The sequence below is a fragment of the Castor canadensis genome, chromosome 19, assembly GCF_047511655.1.
Source record: "Castor canadensis chromosome 19, mCasCan1.hap1v2, whole genome shotgun sequence".
Classification (NCBI taxonomy): Eukaryota; Metazoa; Chordata; class Mammalia; order Rodentia; family Castoridae; genus Castor; species Castor canadensis.
Genome location: NC_133404.1, coordinates 25,444,110 through 25,458,084, shown reverse-complemented (window position 1 = coordinate 25,458,084; position 13,975 = coordinate 25,444,110). Strand labels below are relative to the sequence as shown.

At 38.7% G+C, this 13,975-nt stretch overlaps 1 protein-coding gene across 3 annotated transcripts in view; it reads right to left on the bottom strand.

Annotated features, from left to right (window-relative positions):
• Positions 1-3,588: 3,588 nt before the first annotated feature.
• The window catches only part of LOC109697362 (ral guanine nucleotide dissociation stimulator-like), a 229,828-nt gene continuing 219,441 nt past the window's right edge, over positions 3,589-13,975 (bottom strand). For 2 of the 3 annotated variants that reach the window (XR_012443955.1, XR_012443961.1), the window contains one exon: positions 3,589-12,384. The gene's annotated coding sequence lies outside the window, so the exon portion shown is untranslated. Of the gene's footprint in view, positions 12,750-13,975 lie in introns of all 3 variants that reach the window. The other variant, XR_012443953.1, reaches the window with a different exon arrangement.

Sequence of the window (13,975 nt, the reverse complement as noted above, 5' to 3'; positions counted from 1 at the left end):
AAATGGCTTGTGGAGTGGCACAAGGTGTAAGCCCTGAGTTCAAGCCCCAATACTGAAAAAGAAAAAAAATAGTCCCCCAATAAATATTGTGGATTTTAAACCTAGGTAGAAGTTTTTGCTCAGTGTATTAAGAAGCACCCAGGTGCCCAGGCGCTGGTGGCTCACGCCTGTAATCCTAGCTAGCTACTTAGGAGGCAGAGATCAGGAGGATTATGGTTTGAAGCCAGCCCAGGCAATAGTTCTGCAAGACCCCATCTGGAAAAACCCGTCACAAAAATAGGACTGGTGGAGTGGCTCAAAGTGAAGGCTCTGACTTCAAGCCCCAGTAGTGAAAAAAAAAAAAAAGGCATCCAGGTTATGCTAATGCATCTCCAGTCCCATCAAAAACAATGTTTGTTAATAAAAGAGAACAATTGCCTCTGAAAGAGGGATATAGGAAAGTCAAACATAACGACTGCAGAAAAGTACATGACCAAAAATGCAAATGTTTAATTATAAAGAAAAATGTTAAAATCGTCTATTTAAGAACAGCAGAAAGGCTAAACAGTGTGTATGAAAACTGAGGGTAAAGAGGAATAGGCTAGAGATGGATTATATTTTTACTTACATAATATAAAGTATCTTAAGCATTTTGTGAGAGGGGCAGCAAATATGCAGATTAAATTCTGGTGAAGAGGCAGGATCAAGAAAGTTTCAGTTATATCCATTATATGTGGAAGTTTATAATCACAGAGAAAACAAAAACCAGGTTTTTCAAGATACATGTACATGAAAAATGTCAAATGTGTGCCTTTGAAAGAGGAGAGAGGTATAGAAAGAGGAAACTATTATTATTACTTGATTTAGGGGCTTGGTTTATAGTACAGTGATACAGTACCTAACAAGAACCAAGCTCTAGGTTCCATCCCAAGAACCACAGCAACAAACAACACAACCAAAACTTAAATTCCTCAATCCAATAAAATTCTTAGCTCAATAAATGTTTCCTCAGGCTCTATTAATTTTCTTCAAGGACTTTCCAGGAAGTTTGTTACAAAATCCAGTTTTCCTATGCTACCTACTAACTCGATTTACAATTGCCACGGTCTAGACATTTGATTGGTATGCTCATCTTTTGTTATTCTTCAGATGATACTAATCACGGTGATCCCATCCTTGGCCAGAATCTTCCATTACTGCTTAATAATTTTCCATCCATCTGCCCCCTCTAAAGGGCATTGTCTACAATTAACCACTTGCCTGTACTGTGTTCTCCACTTAGCCTGATTATCTTCCCACCCAGGAAGACTGCTGTTGGAGTGGTCCCTTTACAGATGCAGTTTGAACTACCATTGTTTAAGAAAAATCATTGAATACATTTTAAATAAAGCACACATACACACTAGAAACCCAAACAAACCCCAAATAGCTAGCTTCTAATGATACATTGTACAAGTTCAATATGATGCTATTGGGGTCCAGAGTTGACCACCCCTCAGAGGAACAAAACGACACTCACGATAATGTAAGCCACAAAGTGAGGTTTATTTCCAGCCAGCTGGGGTCCGGGTATCTGCCCAACGCAGTGGGTTTCAACACGACCCCGAGTACAAAACTCAGGCTGCTTTTATATTTTTTTAGACATTAGTCATGGTTACACAGCAATTTTTATGGTCCCTGGGGTCACATATTTCTGATATCTCCCACATCCTGGTGGTAGGGCAAGATTACTTGAAGATTATTTATCAGGAATTTGGTAAACACCAGGTGTCTCAACTCATTGACTCACATACCATTTTAGCAAGATTAACCAGAAACAGTCCCTGTTCACAGAAACCGTCCCACCTCCCTTTGTTCCAGTAAGTGGTGGCTTGGGTCATGTTAGCCATGGCGGGTTTCAGGCTGAGTGGGCTGCAAGCCTCAAAGGTACCCTAATGTTTGTACCCTAACAATGCTTGGACATGAACTCTGTAGCAGTGCGGCAAACAGGCTCTAAATAGCCTTGTTTCAGGCTTCCTTTATTAGAAATATTTTGTAGAATCACAGCATGGTGACACCAAAAGCAAACTCAACACACACACACACACACACACGCACGCCACATATCAAAAGTACTTTTTAAGTTACATTCATAAAGCCAGATTCAAAGGAATCATGAAAGTATTAACAGAGTTGTATACTTTAAAAATATCAATTATATATGGCACACTGTTAACATTTTAGATGTAAATTTGTTTGCAAAGAACTTAGTGCTAAACATAAACACGAAAGAACAAAAAAGTTACTCTCTGCCACCATTAAAACTGAAACCTGCAAAATTCGTGTATCAATTCCACAGCACAGACCACAGCAGTTCAGGTGCCAGCCGGCGGCCTCCTCACCTTCCGGAAGCGCCAGCTGCGTGGAATGATGACGCACTTCCTGCCGGCGCCTGTGGAGACCGCAGTTCACCTGGCCTCTTGGCGGTCCAAAGAGTATCTGAGGTTGGTGGAGTAGCTCAGGTGGTAAACTGACTACCTAGCAAGCATGAGACCTTGAGTTCAATGCCCCAGTACCATCAATCAATCAATAAATAATAAATAAATAAATAAATAAATAAATAAATAAAGAGTCTGTGCCTTTGCAAACCTGAGAGTCTTTTGAGGTAATACTGGTTTTCTAAACAGCCTGTGCTGGATAGGAAAAATACTTGAGAATTGCTGTTTTATTAATTTCATAACCTTATAATATATTGCAGGAATAATAATTTTAAGCAATCATAGCAACATAAATTCTACACCAAAATGCCTTTTAAGGAAGTATTTGATGCAAAAGGAATTTAATCATTGATGGGAGGGGGGATATGAAACCACAGATTTCAGAGAAAGTTTTTCTTTTTTCAAGTGTAGGTATTTCAATGTAAATTCATCATCTTCAAAACTGGTTATGTAACATTTCAAACTTGGAATATTCTATATTGCTAACAGATTTTTGTTCTGTCATCTAGCTTGATTTTATTATAATTTCATAGGCTAAAAGTAATATATAAAAAATACAGTAGAGCATACAAAGAAGTAACTATTTTTTTCCCTGTTGGGATTGAACCGGGGAATTAACACAAGCTAAACATGCGCAAAGCCATTGATCTACACCACAGCCTCATGAAGGTATTTCTTAAGTATTTTCATAGAAATGTCAAAGTGAAGACACTGGAAGGTGGAATGACACAAAGTGGATAGCTTGTTTAAATGTATTTTTCCGTATGTTTTTAATTTTTTTGTGGGGGAGGTGCGTTACTGGACTTTGAACTCAGAGCTTCAGACTTCCTAGATATGTACTCCACCACTTGAACCATCACATCAGCCCTTGTGTGGTGCGTGTGTGTTGGGTATTTTCTAGTGTACGAAAATACTGTTATACTGTTAGGTTTCACCGTTGGTCTTGTTAATTGTTGGCCTGGGCTGGCTTTGAACTGTGAACCTCCTGATCTCTACTTCCAGAGTAGCTAGGATTAAAGGAGTGATCCACTTGCATCTGGCTGCTTGAATATTTTTAATTTATTAAGTGAGTGTAGATTTGTCTTTGAAAGTAAGCCATGTGACCCAAGAAAGATGTTTTTGCATATATATGTATGTATAGGTACATGGTTTGTGTGCATTCATACATATATATGTATATAACATACTTGTGTATTTATGAACACTATGTATAAGTGTATTATGAACAACTACAAACATAGTTGACGATTCTAGAGTATGTCAGGAATTTCCAGATTTTGTAATTATTACCTTTTCTCCTTAAACTTCTTATATTCTCAAGATTATTTACATACATATGTAAATTAATGTATGTGTATATAATTTTACTAGATTATGACTGCTTGCTAGGCAGCTTCTGTACCTCATGAATCACTCTGTGTATAATTTTGGGTATAATAACCCGTGTATAATTTTATTACATGTTAAATTCTAGGGCTGGGAAATATCTCAGCATTGGAATATTTTCCCATGCCTAGTTTTGATCCCCAAATCAAATACACCTTACACATACCAGTTAAATTCTGAGTGCTTTATGAGAAAATGCAAAATTCATAAATTGGGGAGGAGTTTGGAGTTCTAATTTTTAGGATATAATTGTCCCTAAAAGGAAAGATAAATACTGGAAAAACAAATCAGGTCTTACTAACATTTAGATGACAATGTGAGTTCCAATTGGCATGAAGAGAGTATTTTCTTTACCAGCAGTATTCATTTGGGCCTAATATCTACAAACAACTGTACAAAATTCCATCAAAATGAATCCTACAATCTTTCAAAGAGTTTCTTGAAATTCTTTCAATATTTTACAGGAAAAATACAATAATCTTTGAATAAATAACAGTGACATAACTTGGATATGAACACATTGGCAATTTTGCCCTTGAATTTCTCATCCATATGAGAAATTCTTGAACTATTGCTCCAAAAGTATATCCACTATTACTGGTAATGTTGATATGTATTAATAACTGATTGATTTTTGCAGTGTGGGTGATTAGTCTAGGGCTTTACACATAGGAAAGTGCTCTATCACTGAGCTCTATCTCCAGCCCAGAGACAAATTTAGGAGTATACTCTCTGAAGTTGGGTTAGTGTCTCAGACTTCTTTTTAACAGTATCTACTGACATGGAAGGACTTCATACTTATTAGGGGAGTTATTCTTTTATTATCTGACCAGAGGTCCTATTTGCCCTAGCCCTTTTAATAATCCAGAATATGCCACATTAAGGGTTGCTGAACTGTAGACAGTTAAGAAAAAGCGGATGTCAAGAAGTTCTCAGGGAAGCTAGAGATGTGGCCCAGGGTGCTGGTCTAGCTAGCATGAGGCCCTGAGTTTAAAGCCTAGTACTGCCAAAAACTATTTTAAGAATAAAAAAAAAAACCTTTAAAAGGAAAGTTCTCTGTTTTCCTATTAGTGACTAAAAACAGCAAATACAGTGAAGGTAGCCTATCCCTTCATCCCATTTCTACCAGTGTGAACAGTTTAACACTACAGACAACTAATCATGAAAATATCAACATGAAAACCATGTTTCTTATAATGACAATAATAACAGATGAATACCCATTAACATGATTTATTTAGTAATCAACTTTTTACTTCAGACAGTTTCACCATGAAGCCCATGTGGTACTGATTTCAAGTCCTCTTGCCTCAACTTCTGATTGCTTTGCTACCACGGCAGCTATGTTTCCTTTATCTGATTTTTTTTCCTTTTCACAAATTACTGATTCAGTGTCTCACATTTACTTAATCATTTGTCTTTCCATTCTATAAGAATGTACTATCTGTGTTAAAAAGAAAATTCTTAAGATCAACTTTTGACTATTACTACTAATATCTATATTTAAACATTGTGAGCAAGAAAGTAAACCATACTTGATGTGAAAAGATTTTTAAGCCCAGGCTCTGGCACACCACTTACCAGTTGTTTTCCACGAGCACAGCATTGTACCTCTACAGTCCTCAAGGTCCACTCTTTTGTATTTTGGTGATACTGGGGTTTCAATGCAGGGTCATACACTTGCTGGCAGGTGCCCTACCACTTGAACCACTCAGCCAGTCCTGTTTGGTGTTGGCTATTCCAAAGATAGGGTCTCACAAAGTATTTGCAGGGTTGGGTTTGAACCACCATTCCACTGATCTCTGCCTCCTGAGTGCTAGGATTATAGGTATGAGTCACCTGCACCTGGCCTCAATGTCCTCATTTGTAAATGAGAACACACTACCCACCTGAGGTACATTAGAAGGTTACATTGGATAGTACCATGGAAAATGCTCTGTAAATTAATAGACCAATAGAAAGTACTGTTATTTATTGCTAAGAACAAAATTTGGTCTTTATCCTTTTTTTGTAGGGAAAAAAATAGATAACGTATAGTTCAGATAGGCTTGGTAAGGATCTATCATCTCAACCTCACCTACAATTCAAATGCAGGAGCCCAATAACTGATCACAAGATTTTCCTCATCAACAAAATTTGCCAAGTTGCAAGTGCTGAGTAAAATTCATTTGCCCATAAATGCTTCCACCTTGATGACATAAGTGAAGATGGAAATGGTGAATGAAATACAAAATGCTTTTAACACTCCATCCATATGCAGCAAAGACTAGAATTTTTGGAAGTATCTTCTGCAAATATTTGGTCACTTTCCTAGCAAGAAAGTTTTCATAATCATTTTCAATTCCTTCTCCTTTATTTGTGGAAAAATTTTGAGCTAGTAGTTCTATGTATACCCTTCATCATGGTAGCTTTAATTAATGGTTTCAAGGGGTGACATACAAAATCCCAGGGCTTAACCCAAAGTAAGCTAGAGTTGTACCACAGATACCCACCTGCATAAAGCTATTGCTTATGTGTGTATATTTGAATAGAAAGACCAAAGTGAAGACACTGAAAGGTGGAACTTCATAAATGAGACAGCTGGGATAAATGTTCATTTCCAAATATTTTGAATTCTTTTTTTAAGTGAGCACAGATTTATCATGAAATTAAGCAATATGACCCAAAAAGGTGTTTTTGGTGTATATGTATACATAGTGTGTATGTATATACCATTTTATATACATATATAGATAGATATATAGATGTATTATTTCATGTATATATATAGATATATACATAGATATATACATAATCTATACATATATATAGATATATACATAAAATGAGTATTTAGGTATATTATGCATGAGTGCATTATGTACAACTACAGACCTAGTTGAAAATTCCAGAATATATCAAAAGGAATTTTCAGAGTTTAGAATTATTCCATTTCCATAAGTTTCTTATAACCCCAGGATTTTATAAGTGTATAATTTAATTAAATGTTAAATTATAGACTAGGAAGTATCTCAGCAGTACATTTTGGGTTTAGCAATCCTTTGCCTAGTTTTGATCCCCAGATTGAAACACATGCATACAAACATACACACACATTGAGTCTGAATCTGCATGATTTTTGAAAAAATGAAAAATTAATAAATTAGAAGGAGTCTGGAGTTCTGCTATTATTTTTTAGGATATAATGGAACTAAAGTGGAACCATAAATACTGGGAAAACAAGTCAGGCTACGATAATATTTAGGTGGCAATGTGAATTCCACTGGAGTGAAGGGAGTATGATGAATTTGTAAAGAGTGACAGAGTATTCCTTTACCAAAACTTAGGTTTCTGTTTTTTTGTTTGTTTCATTTCTGGTGGTTGAACACAGGGACTTTTGCATACTAAGCACAATGAGCTAAAACCAGACCTGAAACTTCCTCAAACACACATGCACAGGAAATCAATGCAAGTCAAATCCCTTTATAGCTATCCTTATCTCAACTAGTAAAAACACTTGGTCCTTCCTATTATTGCTTATACTCTCTCTTTAACAAAATTAGAGATAAGGGCAAAATGTTTTCTGCCGGGTAGCAAGGGGTAAAGAGGGGGTAAGAGAGGGAGCGGGGGAATGGGTAAGGGAGTGGACGGGGGGAAGGGGGAGAAATGACCCAAACATTGTATGCACATATGAATAAAATAAAAATTAAATAAATAAATAATTTTTTAAAAAGATAATTCTGCCTTTTTTGTAACATCTAACTATAGAAAAGAACACTGCTATGATAATATAGCAGAGACACTACTACGTACCCTTGATGACTGATAACCTTCAGTGTATGATTGATTAGTTTGTCTTCCACTAACTTGCAAAGGATGTCTGATGATTCTCGTATATCTTTAATCAAAATCCTGTTAGGTAAGATTAGCCAGTTATTTCCCCTGCTCTTAATCCTGTTGTTTTTTCTTAGTAATTTTCCATGTCTTGAGCTCTGTTCTGTTTTGTGGGTAGAAATTCCAGATTATCATTGCAGTATTCAGAGTTGAGCCCAAAGACTACAAACAACCATACAAAATTCCATGAAAATTAATCATAAAATCATTCTTGCAGTGCTTTTCAAATTTTTAGAGATAAATTGTGAATAATCATTGGATAATTTTATTCATAGTAACAGTGCCATAACTTGGATATGAACATACTGACCATTTTGCTCATGGATTTCTCATCCATGTGACTCAAACCCAGTAAACATTGCTCTAAGAAAATATCCATTGATGCTGGTATTGACAAGATTTATTAATTGATTCAGTTTTGCAGTATAGTGATTAAACTCAAGATCTCACACATAGGCAAGTGCTCTATTACTGGGCTATATCTCTGCCTCAGGGCAGACTTTCATTCTTAAGTTTAGCAGTTTATATCTTAAGCTAGGTTAGTGTCTCAGGCTTTTTAAAGGGTACCTACTGTGAATGAAGGCCTTCATACCTCCTTTAGTGAGGGGAATTTTTCCATGACTCCTTGGCCAACAGGCCTATTTCCCTATCCCTTTTCAGAGGCCAGAGTATATCACACCGAAACATGAAGGATTGTTGAGCTGTTAAGTAGATTCAAAGATGTTTTCTGGAGAGCTGGAGGTATGGCTCAAGTGGCTCAGTGTCAGCCTAACAAGTGTGAATCCTAGAGTTCAATCCCTAGTACCACCAAAAAATATTTAAATTAAAAATATTTCAGAAGGAAAATGGTCTGCTTTCTCTTTACCTGACTAAAAGCAGCACACAGAATTATAAAAATGAAAGGCATTCTGTGTCTTCATCCCATTTTTACCGGGGTAAATACTTTAACAACTGAACACAATTTATCATGAAAATAATACCATGAAAATATATGCTCTTTTCATGAAAAGAGTAAGAGAACAATGTCCATTAACACCGTTTAGTAACTAAACTTTTTTCATATATAGTTTCACTATGCAGCTCATGTGGTTAGTCAGTCATTTTACCAAGGAGCCAGAGGAAGATATGAACCACCATGTTGAGCTGGAATTATAGTACATGAAGATTCTGTCATGCAGGGCATCAGAGCACCACTTTGAGCTCCATCCAGAATTGATGATGGGCCATCTGGACCTGGTGCTACAGGGTCCCACTGCTGCCATGAACCTCTGCCATTCTGGTGCTTGGAAGGCCTTCCAGGTCCACACTGGGTAGATCATGGTACTGCAGCTAGGGCCATGATGGGCAACTCCACTCTTGCCATCCCTCTTTTCCTGTCTCTCTCATGCCTCTGCCCTCCTCCTCCATCTGAAAGGAGCAGATGGAGCAGGGAAGGAAGCAGTGGCAGGGGGGGAAAAAGCATTGGAGATCTCTGTTGTGGTCTTTCTGGTTTACCATGCTCTGACAACTCCTTCCCCCATGGGCACCTCCACTAACACAGCCACCATCTGGACTCCCAACTACATCAACATTTGATGCTGTTAGAGGCATCAGTGCTTCCTAAACTCTTAGTTTAAGAGAGCACAGAACATAGTTTTGTGTGGAACAGAAACAATGCAGTTATAACCAACTATTAGTGTTGCAAGGTTTAACCAGTATCTGGAGTCTTTTGGAGAAAATGACTTTAATAAAAACAATTTCTGACTGGGTTGCTTGCACTTGGACACTATCAAGGTTTATGCTAATTTTGTGGCATTAAAGTAAGGAAATAGAAAACATTAGGAAACCCACTAATATTTTGATGAATCTTATACTCTCAAACATGGTAAATGAATGGGAATACTGGTTTACTTACTCCTCACTATAAAAGGGAATCTCTTTTAAGATCAACTCTCTACAATACAAACTATACCCCTTATTTGTAAGAGATTTTACCATAGAACATGTAATAACCTCTACCAGAACTACTAATGAACTTTGTCTAACAAGTCCTATGGCATCAGTGATATAAGACAAACAATTCCTCTTCAGAAATAGATTTTTTTGCCGGTAGTGGGGTTTGAACTCAGGGCCTTATGCTTGCTAGGCAGGAACTCCACTATTTGAGCCACTCTGCCAGCAGAAATATGTTTTTAATGTCTTCATGTATCCTAGAATTAGCCTCCACAAAGCCATCAATTCTATAAGTAAGAAACCTGATGTAAATAACCTTCCCCAAACATTTAAATCTATATTATCTTCTTAACACTTAATGGAAAGTGATCATTTTTTGTTACTATACTCTTTGTTTTTCCTGTTCTGGGGGATCAGTGCCGGCACTGAGCTACACTCCCAATACCAGATTGCAATCTTTTAAGAGTACAGAATGATTCTTTCAGAAAATACTCACAATATTACATTATTGGTGTCAGGATGAATTAAAATGTTTTTTGCACTTTTGGAGGTCAAACCCAGGGCCTTAGATAGGTACTCTAGACTCACATCTCTAATCCTAGCTAATCAGTAACAGAGATCAGGAGGATTGTGTTCAAAGCTAGCCTGGGCAAATACTTCACAAGACCCCATCTAGATTATGCCCAATTCAAAAAAGTTCTGGTCGACTGTCTTAAGTGGTACTCTGCCTAGAAAGCAGTATTACTCCCTTAGTTCAAACCCCAGTACCACCAAAAAACAAAATCCCTAGGGCCTTGCTTTTCATATGCATGGACTCATCCTCCATACTCCATCCTTAGACTTAAGCTGAAAGCACAGAACTTTTCCTTCTATCGTCAACATTAACTACCACATTTAAACACACTCAAATACACATCCTTTAAGATACAAAGACATAATTACATTTGAATAGATGTATACAACTATGTATGTGTTAAATAAACACACACACCCCTAATAGAACCACTCTAGCAGTAAGCTAAATCCTACCATCAATATATACTCTCATTGGTACACATTACTTCATGTGCCCTGCATGACAGGTACCAGGATCCATCCTACAAATAAATTTATGTGTGCATTTGGTTCAGGTTTATCATTCATAGTCTACCCCAAAACCTTCTGGAAAAACTAAGCAAATCTTTAAGAAAATAACCCTGTCTTTAAAAATCTTTTAGTAAAAAGCCCTCCTAGCATGAACATCTCCTCAAATTTCACTTAGTGTATTTGCCTAAGAATGGCTGTGTGCACATAGCCTTGTGCTTAAGGTTAGTGGGATGCACACCATACCATTACATGCAAATTGTCATCATCCTAAGCTTGGAAGACACTGTTATCCCTTTTCACAGACAAGAATCCTGAGACTCAAGCAGGAACACACTTCTAGGAAACACCTCTGAGAACAGAGTCCATGTCCTTGATCATCATGACTCATGCAGGCATTACCTGGATTTCTTGTCTCTCTTGGCATTCACTTGTTCCCTACAAAAGCAGGGGCTTCCCTAAAATGTTCTCCATGAAGGGCTATGATCATCCTCCCCACAGGAGCCATGGTTTTCCTGTATCTTCGGTCTGGGTACAGACTGCTCATGATTGTATGTTATTGTCATTGGATTTAATACTTTGGAAATGTCCAACTTAAATGAATACTGAAATTTTATTAGAATTAAAAAGTAAAATAACATACCAAATATTGAAATGAAAAGAACTAGAAAAGAGTAAAACATATTTTCCAGGGGAAGGGAAGGATTGCTGTGGGTGGAGGTACCAGAACTGGTTCTGTGGTCCCAACAATCAGAAGATATTCTGCCAAACTTGGATTGTGGTCTGGATTGCTCTACAGGCAAGAGATAACTTCTCCAAAGGTGAAGGTAGGTTAATTTCACCTATGTTGGGAAAGCCAGCTGGAGATCCACAGTAGCCAGATCTTTAGGCTCTTCTGCTGTTGCCACAGCTGTAGGTTTCTCTGTGTCAGCTAATATGAGCAGAACCTGGTGGAGTTGCCCAGTAACATTAAGTTGTTCAGGCCCTTCTGCTACTGAAATAACTTGCTGTACCTTCCCAGGTGAGATAGAACCCTGTGGATGCTCTGGGTCTCCATCTAGAGAAGAATAAGAAGCTGGTAGTAGTTGAAATGTTGAGGGTATGACTAATGGGTTCTTTTCCTGGAGGATCACTGTTCAGTGTGTTGTGGCACCAAATTGTGGTGCCATCCATCTAAGGATCAAAAAGGTGTACTTCTAATGGACCCAGTTCTTTTAAGTTCACATTGTACTGCACTTGCAGGATTACACAAGAACAGCCTGATGATAAAAGTGGGTTTGCCTTAGCTTTTCCATACAGAAAGAAGAACCCAACTGCCAGATAATTCCCAGTATCATTCCCAACAACAGGATGTCTTCCCAGATTGGTGTCCCCTGGTGTCTACTGGCCGAAACACCAGTCTCTTGAGTCTGCTTCCAGTGGGGCTCAGTACCCATACTTCTCCCCTGTTCTCAGTCATTTACTCAAGGCCTCCACACTATGGCTGAGCTGTGTGTCACTGGATTCCGTGGCCTCCAGCTGAGTCAGCAGAAGGTTGACATGAACTGCCAGCTCTGAGAAAGACATGTTGACCAGGAGATAGACCATCAATTGATTCAAGATGGCCAGGTCCTTGGACTTGCAAAAGTCCTCAGGATACTTGACCAGCCACATCCTGAGGAATGAACAGATGAGGCTGAGGGCAGTTTGGTGGGCAGAAGTGTCACAACCTGTCCTCTCCTTTACCAGTACTCAAATGTCCTCTTGCTGTAAGAACATCCATACAGAGGCTGCCAAGTCATATGCAACTAGGCACTTTGGGCAGAGTATGAGGCCCATGTGAGCAGGGTATTCACCTCCTCTCCAGGGTTTGATGGAGGTCAGTGTTGGGAAAGTGTGGCAACAATGGGTAGGGTGGTGATGGATTTTTCCTGTGGCCATCCCTGAACCCCCAGCCTCCCATCAGCTCTGCAAATTTCCAGAATCCCATCAACCCCTCTCTGTTCCTCTGCCAGCTTAATCAGCCTCAGGTTCAGCACCCTAGTGGAAATCAAAAGAGGATGCAGAGTTTTTCCACCATTCAACACCATCCCCCATAATTTCCTCCACTCTCCACATGAGAGTCCTCCTTGACCCAAAATTTACTTATTTCTTTACTTGCTCATCCTCTTGACAAGCAACACTGAAGTATCCATACATACAGTGAGACACAATAGTGTCACCTCTAGTATTTTCTGTAACCCACCTTCCAGAAGTAACTGAGCTGGCTGACAGCCAGATGGGAATGGTGATTTGGGAAGGGGTGGCAGGTTTGTATGCACCATTCCCTGAACTATTTGCCAACAGACTTGTAATGTGCCTACATGAATCATGTTTGTGGATTTAGTGAATCGAACCAGCATCTTCCCAGATATCTCAGGGGTATGGGACTACTTAGACCACTGTACAGGTCTTTGCTCTAATTTCACCAATTTCAGGAATCCTGCAGATGGGATCTGGAACCTGCTTTACAAGTGGGAAATGCCTTCTTAGATAAGTAAAGCTTAAGGAGGAGAGTTTCTTTATTGGGCAGGAGAAAGTCACACAATAGCCACACAATCTTGGGAACTTATTCCACAGGGATAAATCTGGAGAAAGCCCTTCCAGGATTGATCACACTTGGTCTTGAATGGCACCCTATTGAAGCAGGCTGACCCAGAGTGTTTCCTACCACTCTTTTTTTTTTCTTCATTTTTCTTTTATTATTCATATGTGCATACAAGGATTGGTTTATTTCTCCCCACTGCCCCCACCCCCTCCCTTACCACCCACTCCACCCCCTCCCGCTCCCCCCCATCAATACCCAGCAGAAACTATTTTGCCCTTATCTCTAATTTTGTTGTAGAGAGAGTATAAGCAATAATAGGAAGGAACAAGGGGTTTTGCTGGTTGAGATAAGGATAGCTATACAGGGCATTGACTCACATTGATTTCCTGTGCGTGGGTGTTACCTTCTAGGTTAATTCTTTTTGATCTAACCTTTTCTCTAGTTCCTGGTCCCCTTTTCCTATTGGCCTCAGTTGCTTTAAGGTATCTGCTTTAGTTTCTCTGCATTAAGGGCAACAAATGCTAGCTAGTTTTTTAGGTGTCTTACCTATCCTCACCCCTCCCTTGTGTGCTCTCGCTTTTATCATGTGCTCATAGTCCAATCCCCTTGTTGTGTTTGCCCTTGATCTAATGTCCACATATGAGGGAGAACATACGATTTTTGTTCTTTTGGGCCAGGC